The 13,604-nt window shown below is 46.2% G+C and overlaps 1 long non-coding RNA gene across 1 annotated transcript; it reads right to left on the minus strand.

Annotated features, from left to right (window-relative positions):
• Positions 1 to 1,586: 1,586 nt before the first annotated feature.
• LOC103669704 lies at positions 1,587 to 13,357 on the minus strand. Its single transcript, XR_570383.2, has 3 exons — positions 12,570 to 13,357; positions 1,819 to 1,920; positions 1,587 to 1,729 (listed from the first exon to the last, which is right to left on the minus strand). It is a non-coding gene; the product is annotated as an uncharacterized LOC103669704 (long non-coding RNA).
• Positions 13,358 to 13,604: the final 247 nt, after the last annotated feature.

The raw sequence follows: 13,604 nt of genomic DNA on the forward strand, positions 1-13,604 counted from the left end.
GGAGCTGTTCCCTCTCCGCACCTGCTCTGATGGGCAAAGAATATAACCTCACCTTTCTGCTGCAGGGGACGTCGGCAATGTCTGGACATAGTTGCGGTTGTCACGACGGGCGGGAGCGAAGGGGTGTGCTACTGGTATCTTGTGGGTTGAGGCCAGGGATGTCGTAGACATCCTACAATGCACAGGAGAGCGCCCCACAGCAAAGAACTATGTGGTCCGCAATGTCAGTCATGCTGAGCGTGAGAAGTCCGTTCTCATCCAACTTCGCCTCCTAACCTTTCACCGATGGGCAAACTGAAGCCCAGACAGGGAAATGCTGCCCCAGCTCTGCTGAGGCCACAGATGTCACAGTTCTGAGGGTCTCAGTGCAAGTCCCCACGCGACCTGGCAACCGCGAGGCCAAAACCATGACCAGGCGCCCACCAGCCTGGCTCTGTGTGGGATGGACACACATCGTCTCTCTTGATCCTCACAACAAGCTTGGGAGGTAAGTACTATTACAAACTAAGCACAGAGAGGTTAGACAACCTGCCCAGGGTCACACAGCTATAGGAAAGAGAGCTGGGATCCAAGCCCAGATTCTTGCCATTACCTGGCCGGCCTCCGGCAAAGTTCCCACCAGAAACACGTGTAACCTTGTTTTCCAGAACAAACAGAAGTATCCTTCCGTGATTTCCATCATCATTGCTCTCGGGGTCACGGTCGTTGCACTCCTGTTGTTTGGGGGCTTTGCGGTCCTTCTCAGGATCGCGGCCTTCCTGTGGCCTCGGCCAAGTGCTCTGACCTTTCTGAGCCTCAGTTTACCTCCCGGGAACAGGTTTTAAGACCTACCCACCCCTATGCCGCTGCATGGAAGGAGTCCCCCCGGGAGGTGCCCCCCCCCCAGGGGCGGCCTGGCCTGGGGTCTGTGCCCTCTTCCCAGCCCTCGTTCTCCTTTGCAATTCCAGTTCTAGTTCTAGGGTGACCGGGGGGCTTTCTCCACAGCCAGGGTTGGAAAGGCTTTGCATATTTGTGTGGGCGGCTAAGCAGCCCCCTCGTGAGCCCCTGAACAAAGAGTCCTCATAACTCTTGCCTCTGGACCCGCGGCGCAGGCTCAATGGAGCGCCTGTGGCCGACCCAGCAGCATTGTGCATTGTCTGAGACCGGCTCAGCCCCTAGTGAGGGTCCGCGATCAAGGTCACGCCGGGAGCGGGTGTGCACCCAGCAGCCAGGCAGCCTCCAGCACGGCCTCGGCCACACTGTGGGATTGTTCCATGTCCCCGCCTGGGCCGCGGCGGATGCAAAAGGCAAGCCCTCCCCGGGCACCTCTCTGCCCCTGAGAGAGGCATCCGTTCTGGGCTCACTGCTCTGGGAACTCGGGATGGGCAACCCAAACCCCACATTCCTCCACGGAGCCCTGAACTGAAATGACCCAAGACCCCAAGGTGGAATGAACCCCCAGATGAAGCCAACTGTGTGTTTGTCGCTGAACTGGAGGAACCCTTGTGTGCTTTCCAAGATCATTCACTCGGAACACTCGGGCGTTTGTTTATTCATCCAGTAAACATTCGTTGGCCACTGTCCTGCGGGTCAGACGCCGTTCAGGTCACTGGGGATACGCCAAGAGAGAGGCGTGCGGTCTGTCTCAAGTTGTCACAGCCGTGTAAACAGATATGAGGGCACGTTCGAGAAAGGGTGGCCACATCCACATTCTTAGTGTAAGCGCTGCAGGGCTTGGTGCAAGGAGCGTCTGTTGGGTGGAGAAAGGAAGATGGAGGGGGGAAGGGGAGGGGAGAGGGGGAGGGAGGGACAGACGGATGGAGGGAGGGAGGGAGGTACCTTAATAGAGTGTGACCAGGTGTTACAGGTGCGGGAAGGTGAGTTCTGCTGATTGTCCTGGCAGCCTGAATCTAAAGCAGACCTGAATTCCTCCTCCCTGAACTGCAGGAAAGAATAATAATACAAGAATAGTTAAGAGGTGCAATTGAGTTTTCGAAGGTCCTGAAACTGTGCTGAACAGAATGCCAGGTTGTTCATTAATTAATCCATTAATTCATTCATCCTTCTTTCATTCAAAGAACGTTTACGGAGTGCCCACCCTAAGCCCAGATCTTCCTTAACCCACAGGCTTTCCCATTTCCATTGTGACGATAGAGCCTCTCCTGGGGAAGCCCACTCAGGCATAGAAGCCGCAGACCCGAGTGCAAACCTCACAGCCAGGGACTGGAATGAGAAATTTAATTTATTTAATTTAACCTGCCTTACAGCAATATTGGGAGAGGAGCGTATGGAAAGAGTGTGGAGCTAAAACTTAGAGGTTTGGTCTGAGAGTGTTAACTGAGCTTTATGACGATGCCCAGAGACGTTGAGGACACTTCCAAAGTAAAGAGTCACATCTGACATCTGGGAGATACTCAGGATCAAACACCAAGCATCTGCCACCTACTTGGGGCACCTTAGTGGCCCAAGGAATGTTCTAGGGGGACTGCCCGGTGAGACAGATCTTATTGTCCAAAGACAGCCACAATAGTATCTCTCATTCCTCGTGCTCTTCTGTGATGTGACTTTTCCACCCCCCCATCAGGACAGGGAGTCTAATTCCTCTCTTTGGGTCTGGGCTGGCTGAGTGACTTGCTTGACTCCCTAGAAAGTGGCTTTGCTGATAGTCTGGGACCTCTAGGGCTCGGTCCTAAGATGTGCAGCATCGCTGGGGCCTCTCGGGTTGATCCGGGAATGGTCTTTCTCAGAACCCAGACACCATGCTGTAAGAAGCCTGCATGAGACCCCATTTTTGGATGTTCCTGTAGACAGCCCCAGCTGCTCTTGCCGCATGCCATCACACTATGTGAGCCATTGTCGACATTTGCAGGGGACAGTCTTCAGCTAATTCCAGCCCCAGCTGAATTCTGATGCGCAAACAGTGTGGAAGACCTGAAGCAAGAACCCAGCAGCTAAGCACAGACAAATCCCAAACCTCACGAAATACTGATGCATCCTTGTTTCAAGCTCAAAGCTGTGGATGGTTTGTTACATACAGCAATGGGTAACTGGAACACCTGTGGGTAAGCTTTCAAGGCTCTTTGGGTAAGCTTTCAAGGCTCTTTGGTTAAAGAGTCTTGCCATCACACTATGTGAGCCATTGTCGACATTTGCAGGGGACAGTCTTCAGCTAATTCCAGCCCCAGCTGAATTCTGACGCGCAAACAGCGTGGAAGACCTGAAGCAAGAACCCAGCAGCTAAGCACAGACAAATCCCAAAGCTCACGAAATACTGATGCATCCTTGTTTCAAGCTCAAAGCTGTGGATGGTTTGTTACATACAGCAATGGGTAACTGGAACACCTGTGGGTAAGCTTTCAAGGCTCTTTGGTTAAAGAGAAACTGGGATAAGAAAGGAATCGGGGCCCCTCCTCTGGGCTCCCAGGGCCCCAGTGTGATCACAAGCAGGGTATCTTGAACCCACATCATTTCTTTATTTGTCTGTCCCACGAGACTGCGATCCTGGAGGGAAGGGAATATGTGAGGATGCTGGGGTTGCCAGCAACAGAAACAAACACTGGTTTACTTAAGAAGAAACAGAATGGATCGGGAGAATTTGGGAGAGCTGGAAGAATTCCAATAAAAATCAAACACTGGATTCAGGAGAGAGTGAGGAGCCCTAGGGATCCAGGTATCAGGGACACAGGTAGGGTCTTTTTAGGTGCTATAGATAACAAAACACCCTATCAGATTCATGTCACTCTGTTCAATATTCAAATTCCAGGGGGAAAGTCTTGGACCACAGAAGGACATGCCCACCTGGATGACAGCCCCACCCAAGCCTTATCCACTGGGTGGGACTGTCCCCTAAACAAAATCAAAGGTAGTGACACCAAAAGAATGGGGAGTGGGTACTGAGCAGGCAAAGCTGGGTTATCACACTTCCCTTAGCAACCCTGGTACTTCACTCAATGGCCGGCACATAGTAGGTGCTCAGGAAATTCTTGTTTACTGATTAAACAGTCCAAGGAATAAACGTACATGAGTGGATGAATGAACAAGTGAATGAATGCCTGGACAATGACTGGGCAGCGTGCCAGCCTCTGGAGACACCTGCCGCATCGCATTTGAACTCTCCTCCACCCAGCCGACTCTTCTTTTCTTGACAGAGTTTCTAAGCCTGGACTCTGGAGTGGACAGAATTTTACCCCCTCACCCTCTCTCCTTGAGAACATTATACACTTCGAACAGGGCCTGTGATCCTTCCTAAAAACACTCCTGGAGCAGGGACTCCACAGCCCTGCTTGATTTTTAATGAAGTTTTCAGGGGCAGGTGGTGAAGGAGACAGGTGTGAGAGGGAGTTGGCTCTGAGGCCAGAAGCTGGGAGGTCTGGTGTTTCCTGTGCTGAGTCCCCCAGCTGGTTAGCAGAAGACAGCTGGACGACGCTCAGTCCGCTGGAGGCTACACTTCCCCCAAGGCAGGTGAGTGTCCACACATCTGCCCAGAAGCTGCCCATAAAGGACATTAGACCCTGGTGCCTCAGCCCTTACACAGTCTGCTGAGAGTTAATGGTTGGACTCGACCAACCCCTGAGCAAGGTCCTGCTACTTCTGTTGTTTGACATGCTCATGGACGCTCATCCTAAGTGTATAATACGAAGTAGAAGTGAAAGGCTGAGTTTTTGTAATATCGAGTAGAATCTTTGATGCCTTTACTATTCATTAAAACACACACAATTGGAGAAAAATGAAAAAGCAAATTGGCTCAGAGGGTATTGATACCTAGAACCATCCTAACTTAATTATCTGGTGGTAACTTAAGTCAACAGCTGCACCTTGGACAGGAAGGAGAGGGGATGGGGAGGGAAGGTCATTGGTGCTGAGCACCTACTATGTGCCAGATGCTGTGCAAGGCACTTACACCATACTGTGTCCTCTTATCCCTGCCACAAACTGGAGATTCGTATCCACCCCATTTTAGAGGGGAGGAAACTGGGTCCTGAGAGGTGATCACACAAGGTCATGCAACAGCTAAGGGGCAGAGCCAGGCTTGGGTCATAGGTCAGACTAAGCAATCCATCTCCATTTTGCGGGGTCACACAACCTCCCAAGGACTCAGCAAAGGAGGCTCTGGAGCAGAGACTCAGGAACTTTACTCACTGCTTACTCTTGGTTTTACACAGTCCTCACAAGTGTGATCGTCTGTTCTCCTGGTTCACAGACAGACATAGCAAATAAGTGGGAGGGACAGCTCCACGGGGAGGCACGCTGATCGTGACAAATAGTGAGACAAGGTTCCAGCTACAGTACACAGGGGTTCACTTTAATCAGACTCACTCTCCTGATTATCACAGTTAAAATCTCTGGACAACACATTCTTATTTATTTATTTTTAATTTCATGTATTTATTTTTAGAAAGAGAGAGAAAGTGCATGTTCACACATGCATGAGCGGGGTGGGGAGGGGCAAAGGGCAAGGGAGAGAGAGAATCTTAAGCAGGCTCCATGCCCAGTGCAGAGCCTGATGCAGAGCTTGATCTCATGACCCTGAGATGATGACCTGAGTCAAAATCAAGAGTCAGATGCTTAACTGAATGAACCACCCAGGCGCCCCAGACAACACATTTTTAAAAACATCTGAAGGGGGCGCCTGGGTGGAGCAGTCGTTTAAACATCTACCTTCGGCTCAGGTCATGATCTCAGGGTCTTGAGATGGAGCCCCACATCTGGCTCCGGGCTCAGTGGGGAGTCTGCTTATCCCTCTGCCCCTCCCCCCAGTGTGTGCTCTCTCTCTCTCTCAAATAAATAAATAAAATCTAAAAAAATAAAAATCTGAAAGCGCTGGAAAGCAACCGAAACCAGAGGAGAGCCAACTCTTGAAAAAATAGGAAGCACATCAGTTCATTGCTCTTCTCAAAGAAAAAACATTTGATTTCATTCTCTCTTCTCTTCAGTTTTTAACATCACTGATTTCTAATTTATTTCATTATTTCTTTCCTTTGACTTTGGGCTTAATTTTTCTCCCTGTTCTGGTTTCTTCAGGTGAGAGCCTAGGTCATGGCTTTCAGAACTTTCCTCTTTGCTAGCGGCAACTGGTGCTATAAATTTTCCACTAAGCACTGCTTTAGCTGCATCTTACAAATGTCGATCTGTCGCATTTTAATTTTCATTCAGTTCAAATAACTTTCTGGTTTCTCTTCTGATTTCCTCTTGGCCTATGGGTTAGTTAGAAGTGTATTATTTAGTTTCTGATATTGTGGAATTTTCCAGATGTCTTTTGGGTATTTCCAATTTAATTCCCCCAACACAGAACACACTTTATGTACCTGGAATCCATAGACATGTATGGTGACCTGGTCTGCAGCCCAGAATGCAGTCTGCCTTGGTGTGCGTTCCATGTGCATTTGAAAGGAGTGTGTATTCTGCCATCCATGAGTGAAGCGTCTGCAAACATCAAGTGTGTCATGCTGGGTGATAGTGTCCCATTTCTTTTTTGCCTCCTTTTGGATTGTATTTTTTATAATTCCATTTTATCTCTTTTGATTTCTTAGCTATAGTTCTCTGTTTGCTTTAGTGGTTGCTTTAAGGTTATAGCATGCCTTTCTGACTCGTCACAGGCCCCCTGCATGTGATATTATAGCACTCCACATACTGTATGAGATCTTTAGAGCAGCAAACTCCCATGTCCTCTCTTTGTGTGCGAATGTGTCAGATGTTTTTACTTCTATATGTGTTATAAGCTGCATGCTATGTTGTTAAGTGTTTTTACTTTAAACAAGTATCTTTTGTTTTTTTTTAAGTAGGCTGCATGCCCAATGTGGGGCTTAAACTCACAACCCCGAGATCAAGAGTGGCATGCTCTACCAACTGAGCCAGCCGGGCGCCCTGTAGTCCCATTTAAAGGGCTTCTTTAAAAGAAGAAAAATTTATATTTACCCACATATTATCATTTCCAGTGCTTTTCATTCCTTTAAGAAGACGGACTATACCAAGTACTGCCAAGGGTGTGGAGCAACTGGAACTCTGCTCTGTTGGTGGGAATATAAAATGATATAACCATTTTGGAACACACTTTGGTGGTTTCAAGCTAAACACATACCTGTGTCTGATCCAGCCATTCTCCAGGGAATTTATGCACAAGAAATGCAAGTCTATTTCCACTCAAAGACCAATACATGAATGCTCACAGCAGGTCATTTTTTTTGTAATAGCCAAAAACTGAAAATAACTCATGTCCATTAATAGGTGAATGGGTAAACAAACTGTGGTATATCCATGTAACAGAATACAACTCAACAATAGAAAAGAGTGCATTATCGACCCCTGCAACACTGTGGACAAGGTGCAAAATAATTATGCCATAAGAAATAATCCAGGCAGAAACAACAACAACAACAGCAACAACAGTACATACTGCCCAATTCCGATTATATGAAATTCTAGAAAAAGCAAACTAATCTGTAGTGACAGAAAGCAGGTCAGTGGCTACCTGGGAATGGAGGGGGAGAGATGGGAATGGATTACAAAGAAGAACAAAGAAATCTGGGGGGTAATGAGTAAATCCATTTCTTTAACTGTGGTGATGGTTTTATGATGGTTACCTATGGCAAATTCTTCAAAGCTTACATTTTAACTATGTGTCATTTATTATATGTCAATTACACGTCAATAAAGCTGTAAAAATGTATTGAATGGACTTAAGCAGATTGGACATAAGAGAAGAAATAATCAGTGAACTTGAAGAAAACACAATAGAAATTACCCAAACTGGATAGTTAGTAGGACCTAACAGCAGGCTAACACATGTTCTTCTGAAGTCTCATAAGAAGAGAACAATAAGGGACAGAAAAAATACAAGGAGAAACGATGGCCTCATTTTTTTCTTTTCAAATTTCCAACAAACTGCAAGTCCCGAAAAGGTCAACAAACCCCAAGCAGGAAAAAATATAAAGAAATCCACATCACAATCAAAATGTCTGAAAATGAAAGCTAGAGAAAATCTTAGAAGCATCCAGAATAAAAAAAAAAAAAAAAGATACATTAAGTACAGGGCAACAATAATGGAAGTGACAGCTGCCTTCTCAGTAGAAACAGGATGACAGAAGATAATGGATTTACAGCTTCACAAGTGTGAAGGAAAGCGTCTGTCAACCTAGAATTCTGTAGCCAGTAAAAGTTTTCTTCAGAAATACAGGGAAATGAAGACATCCTCAGATAAACAAGAGCCAAGAGAATTCGCTGCTGGCAGATCCACACCACAAAGAATAGTAAAAGCGATTTTTCAGGCTAAAGGGAACAAAAAGATGGAAATACGAATCTCATGGAAGGAAAGAACAGTACTGGGAATGTTAAGTATGACGGCAAATATAATGACGGTTTTTTCTTAATTTCTTTAAAAGACACTTATACCCTTAAAGCAAAAACGTTTAAAGCGTTTTGTAGGGTTTATAACTTATGAAGAAGTAAAATATATGACAGGAAAAGCACAGAGGACAGGACAAGAGTAAACAGACGTCTGCCATCCATTGCAATGCTTGCATTTTACGTGAAATGGTGTAACATTAATTCACGGTGAGCTGTGATAAGTTTAGAGTGCATGTTAGAATACTTAAAGGAACCACTAAGAGGTAACGCAAATGCTAAAATGAAACACTAAAAGTATTCAGTTATCTCAAAAGAAAACCCAAAAGGAGAAATAAAGAAACAGAGGGAAAAAAGACAAAAAACAAAAACAAAAACAAAAACAGAAAAACAAGTAGAAAATGAAGACCTGCATCTGACCATATCAGTAATTTCTTCACGCATAAAATAAACACTCCAATTGAAAGATAGCAATTGTTGGACTGGATGAAAGAGTAAACAATAAAAAATTAAAGCAAGACCCAACTCTACATTGTTGACAGGAAAGAACTCTCAACATAGGGAAGAAAGCAGATGTGAAATTCAAATGATGGAAAGAATGCATAACATGGAAACACGAAGCACGAAAAGGCTGATGTGCATATATTCATACCAGACAAGGTTGAGTTCAAGACAAAGTATATTGCCGAAGAAAAGAGGAACAATCCATAATGTTAAAAGGACCAATTCATTAAAAAAAGAAAAACCATAATAACCTTAAAGATATATGCTTAAAATATAACCTTAAAATTAAGTTTCAAAGCAGGTGAAGCAAAAATTCACAGAATTAAAGGGAGAAATAAGCAACCTCACAATCCCACTTGGAGATTTTAACGATCACTCCATCAATAACTGATAGAACCAGGGCCAGGATTAGGGTGAGGCAAGTGAGGCACTCATCTTGGGTGCAAAATGTGAAGGTTCACCAACAAACTCTGTCATCATAATAAATAATATTTTAAGGCAATAAATTGCCTTTTTAAAAAAATCAAAAAAAATAAATTTTTAAAAAAATGAAAATTAATGCAAAAAAAATCCATGAGGAATAAAACACCAAAATTTTAAATAATAGCAATATCAGTATTTCTGATTTTTCCCTTTACCTCAGGCTACAGTATGGATCTGAACAGCAACATTACTGATCCTTCTTTATTTAACATTTTTACATTTTCTTCAGCACTTCTACACATGAGTCACAGAAGAAACACCAAAGGAATTAGAAAATATTTCAACCTGAATCATAATGAAAAGATGACATAGTGAGATATGTAGGATGCAGTTAAAACACTTCTTAAGCAGAACATGTTTACCTTTTAATGTCTATATTATAAAAAGAATAAAGTTTTAAAGTCTGGGATCTATGCTTTCATGGTACGAGCTAGGAAAAAAAGAGCAGATGGAACCTGAACAAAGTTCATTAGAAAGATGCATAGAAATCAGTGAAACCAAAAGCAAACAGACAACAGCAAAAATCAGCAAGGTCGAAAGTTGTTTCTTTGAAATGACGAATTAAACATATAAATCCCCAGCTAAATTGACAAAGAAAAGATAAGGGGAAAAAACCAATACAGCTTACCAGGAATGAAAGATGGAGCATTGCCGCACATGCTACAAAGTTTCATGGATAATAATGAATAACTTTATGCTGGTACATTTGACAACTTGGATGAAACAGACGGATTAATTGCAAAGCACATCCTACTAAAGCTGACTCGAGAAGAAATAGAAAAATCTGAAATTATTTAGTCCTGCTCTCTGATAGAGTTGGCTTTGCCTCCAGATCCAGATAATTTTTCCAGCCCCTGTATATCTTGTATATCAGGGTTCCCTGGCACCTGGCTCCTAACCTGGGAAACATGGTAATTAAATGTTGTTATCATTTGCTATATTTTATTTTATAGCTTTGTGTCGCCCAGTATATATTCATTCTTTTATTAATTCAGCAAAGGTTTACTGAGCACCTACTAGGTGTCGGGCACTGTACTGAGGTATCAGGGACACGATGGCTAATTATATTGATTGATGGTGAATTAATTTTAATCATTTGTGTTCATTCTTACTAAAATTGGGCCTTGGGTCCCTGGTAAGGGACATAGGCCATCATTATGACACTTTCTATGGAAAAATCAGATTTGTTGGACGTTATTTCAATGCAGTACCTTTGCACTGGAAATCAAGTTTATTACCAACTTGAGGGCTTGTCTGTATTCTGTTGAGGAGGTAGGGACATGTGTACTATGATTTAGAAAGATTTTTAGGGGCGCCTGGGTAGCGCAGTCGTTAAGCGTCTGCCTTCGGCTCAGGGCGTGATCCCGGCGTTCCGGGATCGAGTCCCACATCGGGCTCCTCTGCTATGAGCCTGCTTCTTCCTCTCCCACTCCCCCTGCTGTGTGTTCCCTCTCTCGCTGGCTGTCTCTCTGTCGAATAAATAAATAAAATCTTTAAAAAAAAAAAAAAAGAAAGAAAGATTTTTAACCCAAAAAGCCCTAAAAAGGGGTCAAGGTTTTAAAAGGAGTGTCAGCTATCCAAGAAATAAGTATCCATAGAGGCTGATTCTTGAATGAGACGCTCTGGACTGCCAGTATCATGTGCCCCACCAGCCCTGGCATCGTCCCTCACACAGTGACCCGGAGAGGCTGCTGTTGATGCTGGAAGATGGGGAGTAGGGGAAGGAGCCCAGGCCCTAAGGTGAGCAGGTTTAAAATCCCAGCTCTGCTCCTTACCAGCTGCATGGGTCTGGATGATCTCTCAGGATGCTCGCAGGTCCCAGCACCTGGCACAAAGCCCTGTCAGTTGGATCTGGCTGGGTGTGGCTTATGCTGACCCAGCCACCTTCTCCGAACTGGCTGGGGGACCAGAACAGCCAGCCACAAGGGTCCTGAGAATACCTCCCTACTGTGCTGTGGTCCTACACCCAAGGGCAGAATCCACTCACACCCACCCAAGAACCACAGTAAAATATCAAGAGGAGAAGGAGGTATTTGTAGGTATAAAAGAATATCCATGCCTCTGCCTGTCCACGTACTTGACCACTTGCGAAGCCCCACTTCTTACCTCACTTGGTTTTTACAACCATCTTCTAAGACCCTGGGTGGGGTACAAATTGCATGCCCATTTCACAGAAGAGAAAACTGTTATCAGAGGGACGTAGTGACTCGCCCAAGGACCCACGGTAATCTCACGGTTGGGCCTACAGACCTACCCAAGTCTTTGTCCTCCGCATCCTGGGCTGCACAGGGTTCCCTCGTTCCTGTCACTGAGGGAGGCTGATATGCAAAACTGTTGTGGATGCCGGAGACCCAGCTGGGGTGTTTTCTCCCTATAATGGACACTTGTAAATATCCCTGGAGCCAGGTGGGGCCAGTAAAATGTTAAACAAATAAGGCCTATTGTTTGGGATCTGTTAAGTTGCTTCCTGGAGTCAAGGCCAAGCAGGTGTGGTAGGGGGCGGGGCTACCCCCTTTGCTGTAAAGGGGCCCAAAGCAACCCTTGGGGGTGGTGAGCTTCTGGGCATGGACCCTTGGTTTACTCTCCAAACCTGTGTCAACATCTGAAGGGTGTCAAAAAGGCTAGAGCGGTGTTTCCCAGGGTGATACAACTAGACAGAGAAGGAACTGGAAGGCAACTTGTACCACGGGAAGGTGGTGCTGAGTAGCTGTTCTGGCCCAGGGTTTTCCCACCCTGTCATCTCCCCCAGCTTTTTCTCCCTACCTGCATGAAACTTGCTTCTTTTCAGAAGCAAAAATCTGGGCATCGTTCTGCAATCTGTCGTCTCTCCAGCCCTGCTCTGGGGTAAATTTCTGACCTTTGGCAGCTCCTGAATTCCACCTGGGATTTCCTTCTCAAGTGCAAGGTCTACATACGCAGATCTACCCCAGGACTGTTGCACTGCCTTGGGTCGCACCCAGGGGGAGCCGCAGAGGCAGCTCTGGTTGGGGGGCTTAACCATCTCCAGCCCTGATCTCCACCAGCCTCCTCTCTCCCAAGCCACTCCACGTAACGTCAAGGAAGATGGTGTGCTTGTCCTTGGAACGGGAAAAGCTCTAACCTCCTCCTCCGCTGGCAGGGAGACACGTCCGCCTGTCCTGTATCGGAATTCTGGAGCTGCCACAAGCCTCCCCTCACCTCCAATCTATCCTCTCAAAACCCTGTGCCTCAGCCCTGTGCCTCAGTTTCCTCATCTGTAGACTAATAAGAATAATAGGACCGACCTCACTGGACGCCGGGCTGGCCTGCCCCTGTTCCATCCCGTGGCAGGGTTTCAAGGTGAGGCTAGGAGGCCACTCCAGCATGCCTCCCACAGCCTCGTCCAGACCTGTTCTTGGGGGCCAGTTTCTGCCCCTTGATGAACTCTCGGGCAGTCCTCCTGGCTTGTCTGCTCACTCTGGGACAATATCACCGAAATAATAATAACAGTGGTCTCCTGTCTCATTTTAGTAAATATTGTGTTCCTTCAATATAATGATCAAAACTCCTCATGTCATTCAGAGTTAAAGCTTCTCCTCCCTCAGCCAGGAAGCAAAGGGCTAGAAGCATCGCAGTCCTGGGGAAACGCTTCTGCACCCTTTGTCCCGTTTTCAACACGAGGACCGTTGCACTGCCCCCTCTAGACTGCCAAAGCCACTCAGCAGCCTCTCAGAGCCCTTGAGACTTCTTAAAAGTGAGTCACACCCCAGCGCACTGTGTTTCTGAGGCTGTGGAAGACACGCGACAGGCTCTCCGAGGCTTGCTTCCTTGAAGTCCCTCCCAGCCTAGCCTCGGGGAGAAAAGCACCACCCACGTGCCCCCCACCCATTGGAGGGAGGATTAAGGGTGGGGATGGGGAAGTGCTCACCTACAGGGACCACTCCATGGAAGGAATCCCCCCATCTTCTGACCTCTCTTTTGTGTTCTGGGGCAGATAAGCAGACAGAGGTCCTGAGATCAGTGGTCGGCCACCTCCTTTGCAAGTTCCACCAAGGCGGTCGGGGACCCACTCTAGAACGTGGGAGTCTGTGCATCGGAGACTTTATCTCAGGGCCTGGATAGAAAAGGAGCATAAAATAGCTCTGCCTAAACACGACAGGATACACTGTTCCCTCCATGTAAAAGGGCCTGGCACACAGCAACCACGCAGTAAATGTTGCTATTCAACTAACTGAATAAGTGTTACCCAGCGCTATTGTTACTAATAGTAATTACTGTCATTACTTGCCCAGGCTCAGCTCTTGCAAGTCTCCTCTCCATTTACCGTCTAAGCTCTGCAA

Source organism: Ursus maritimus, unplaced genomic scaffold (genome assembly GCF_017311325.1).
Source record: "Ursus maritimus isolate PB19 unplaced genomic scaffold, ASM1731132v1 scaffold_25, whole genome shotgun sequence".
Taxonomy (NCBI): Eukaryota; Metazoa; Chordata; class Mammalia; order Carnivora; family Ursidae; genus Ursus; species Ursus maritimus.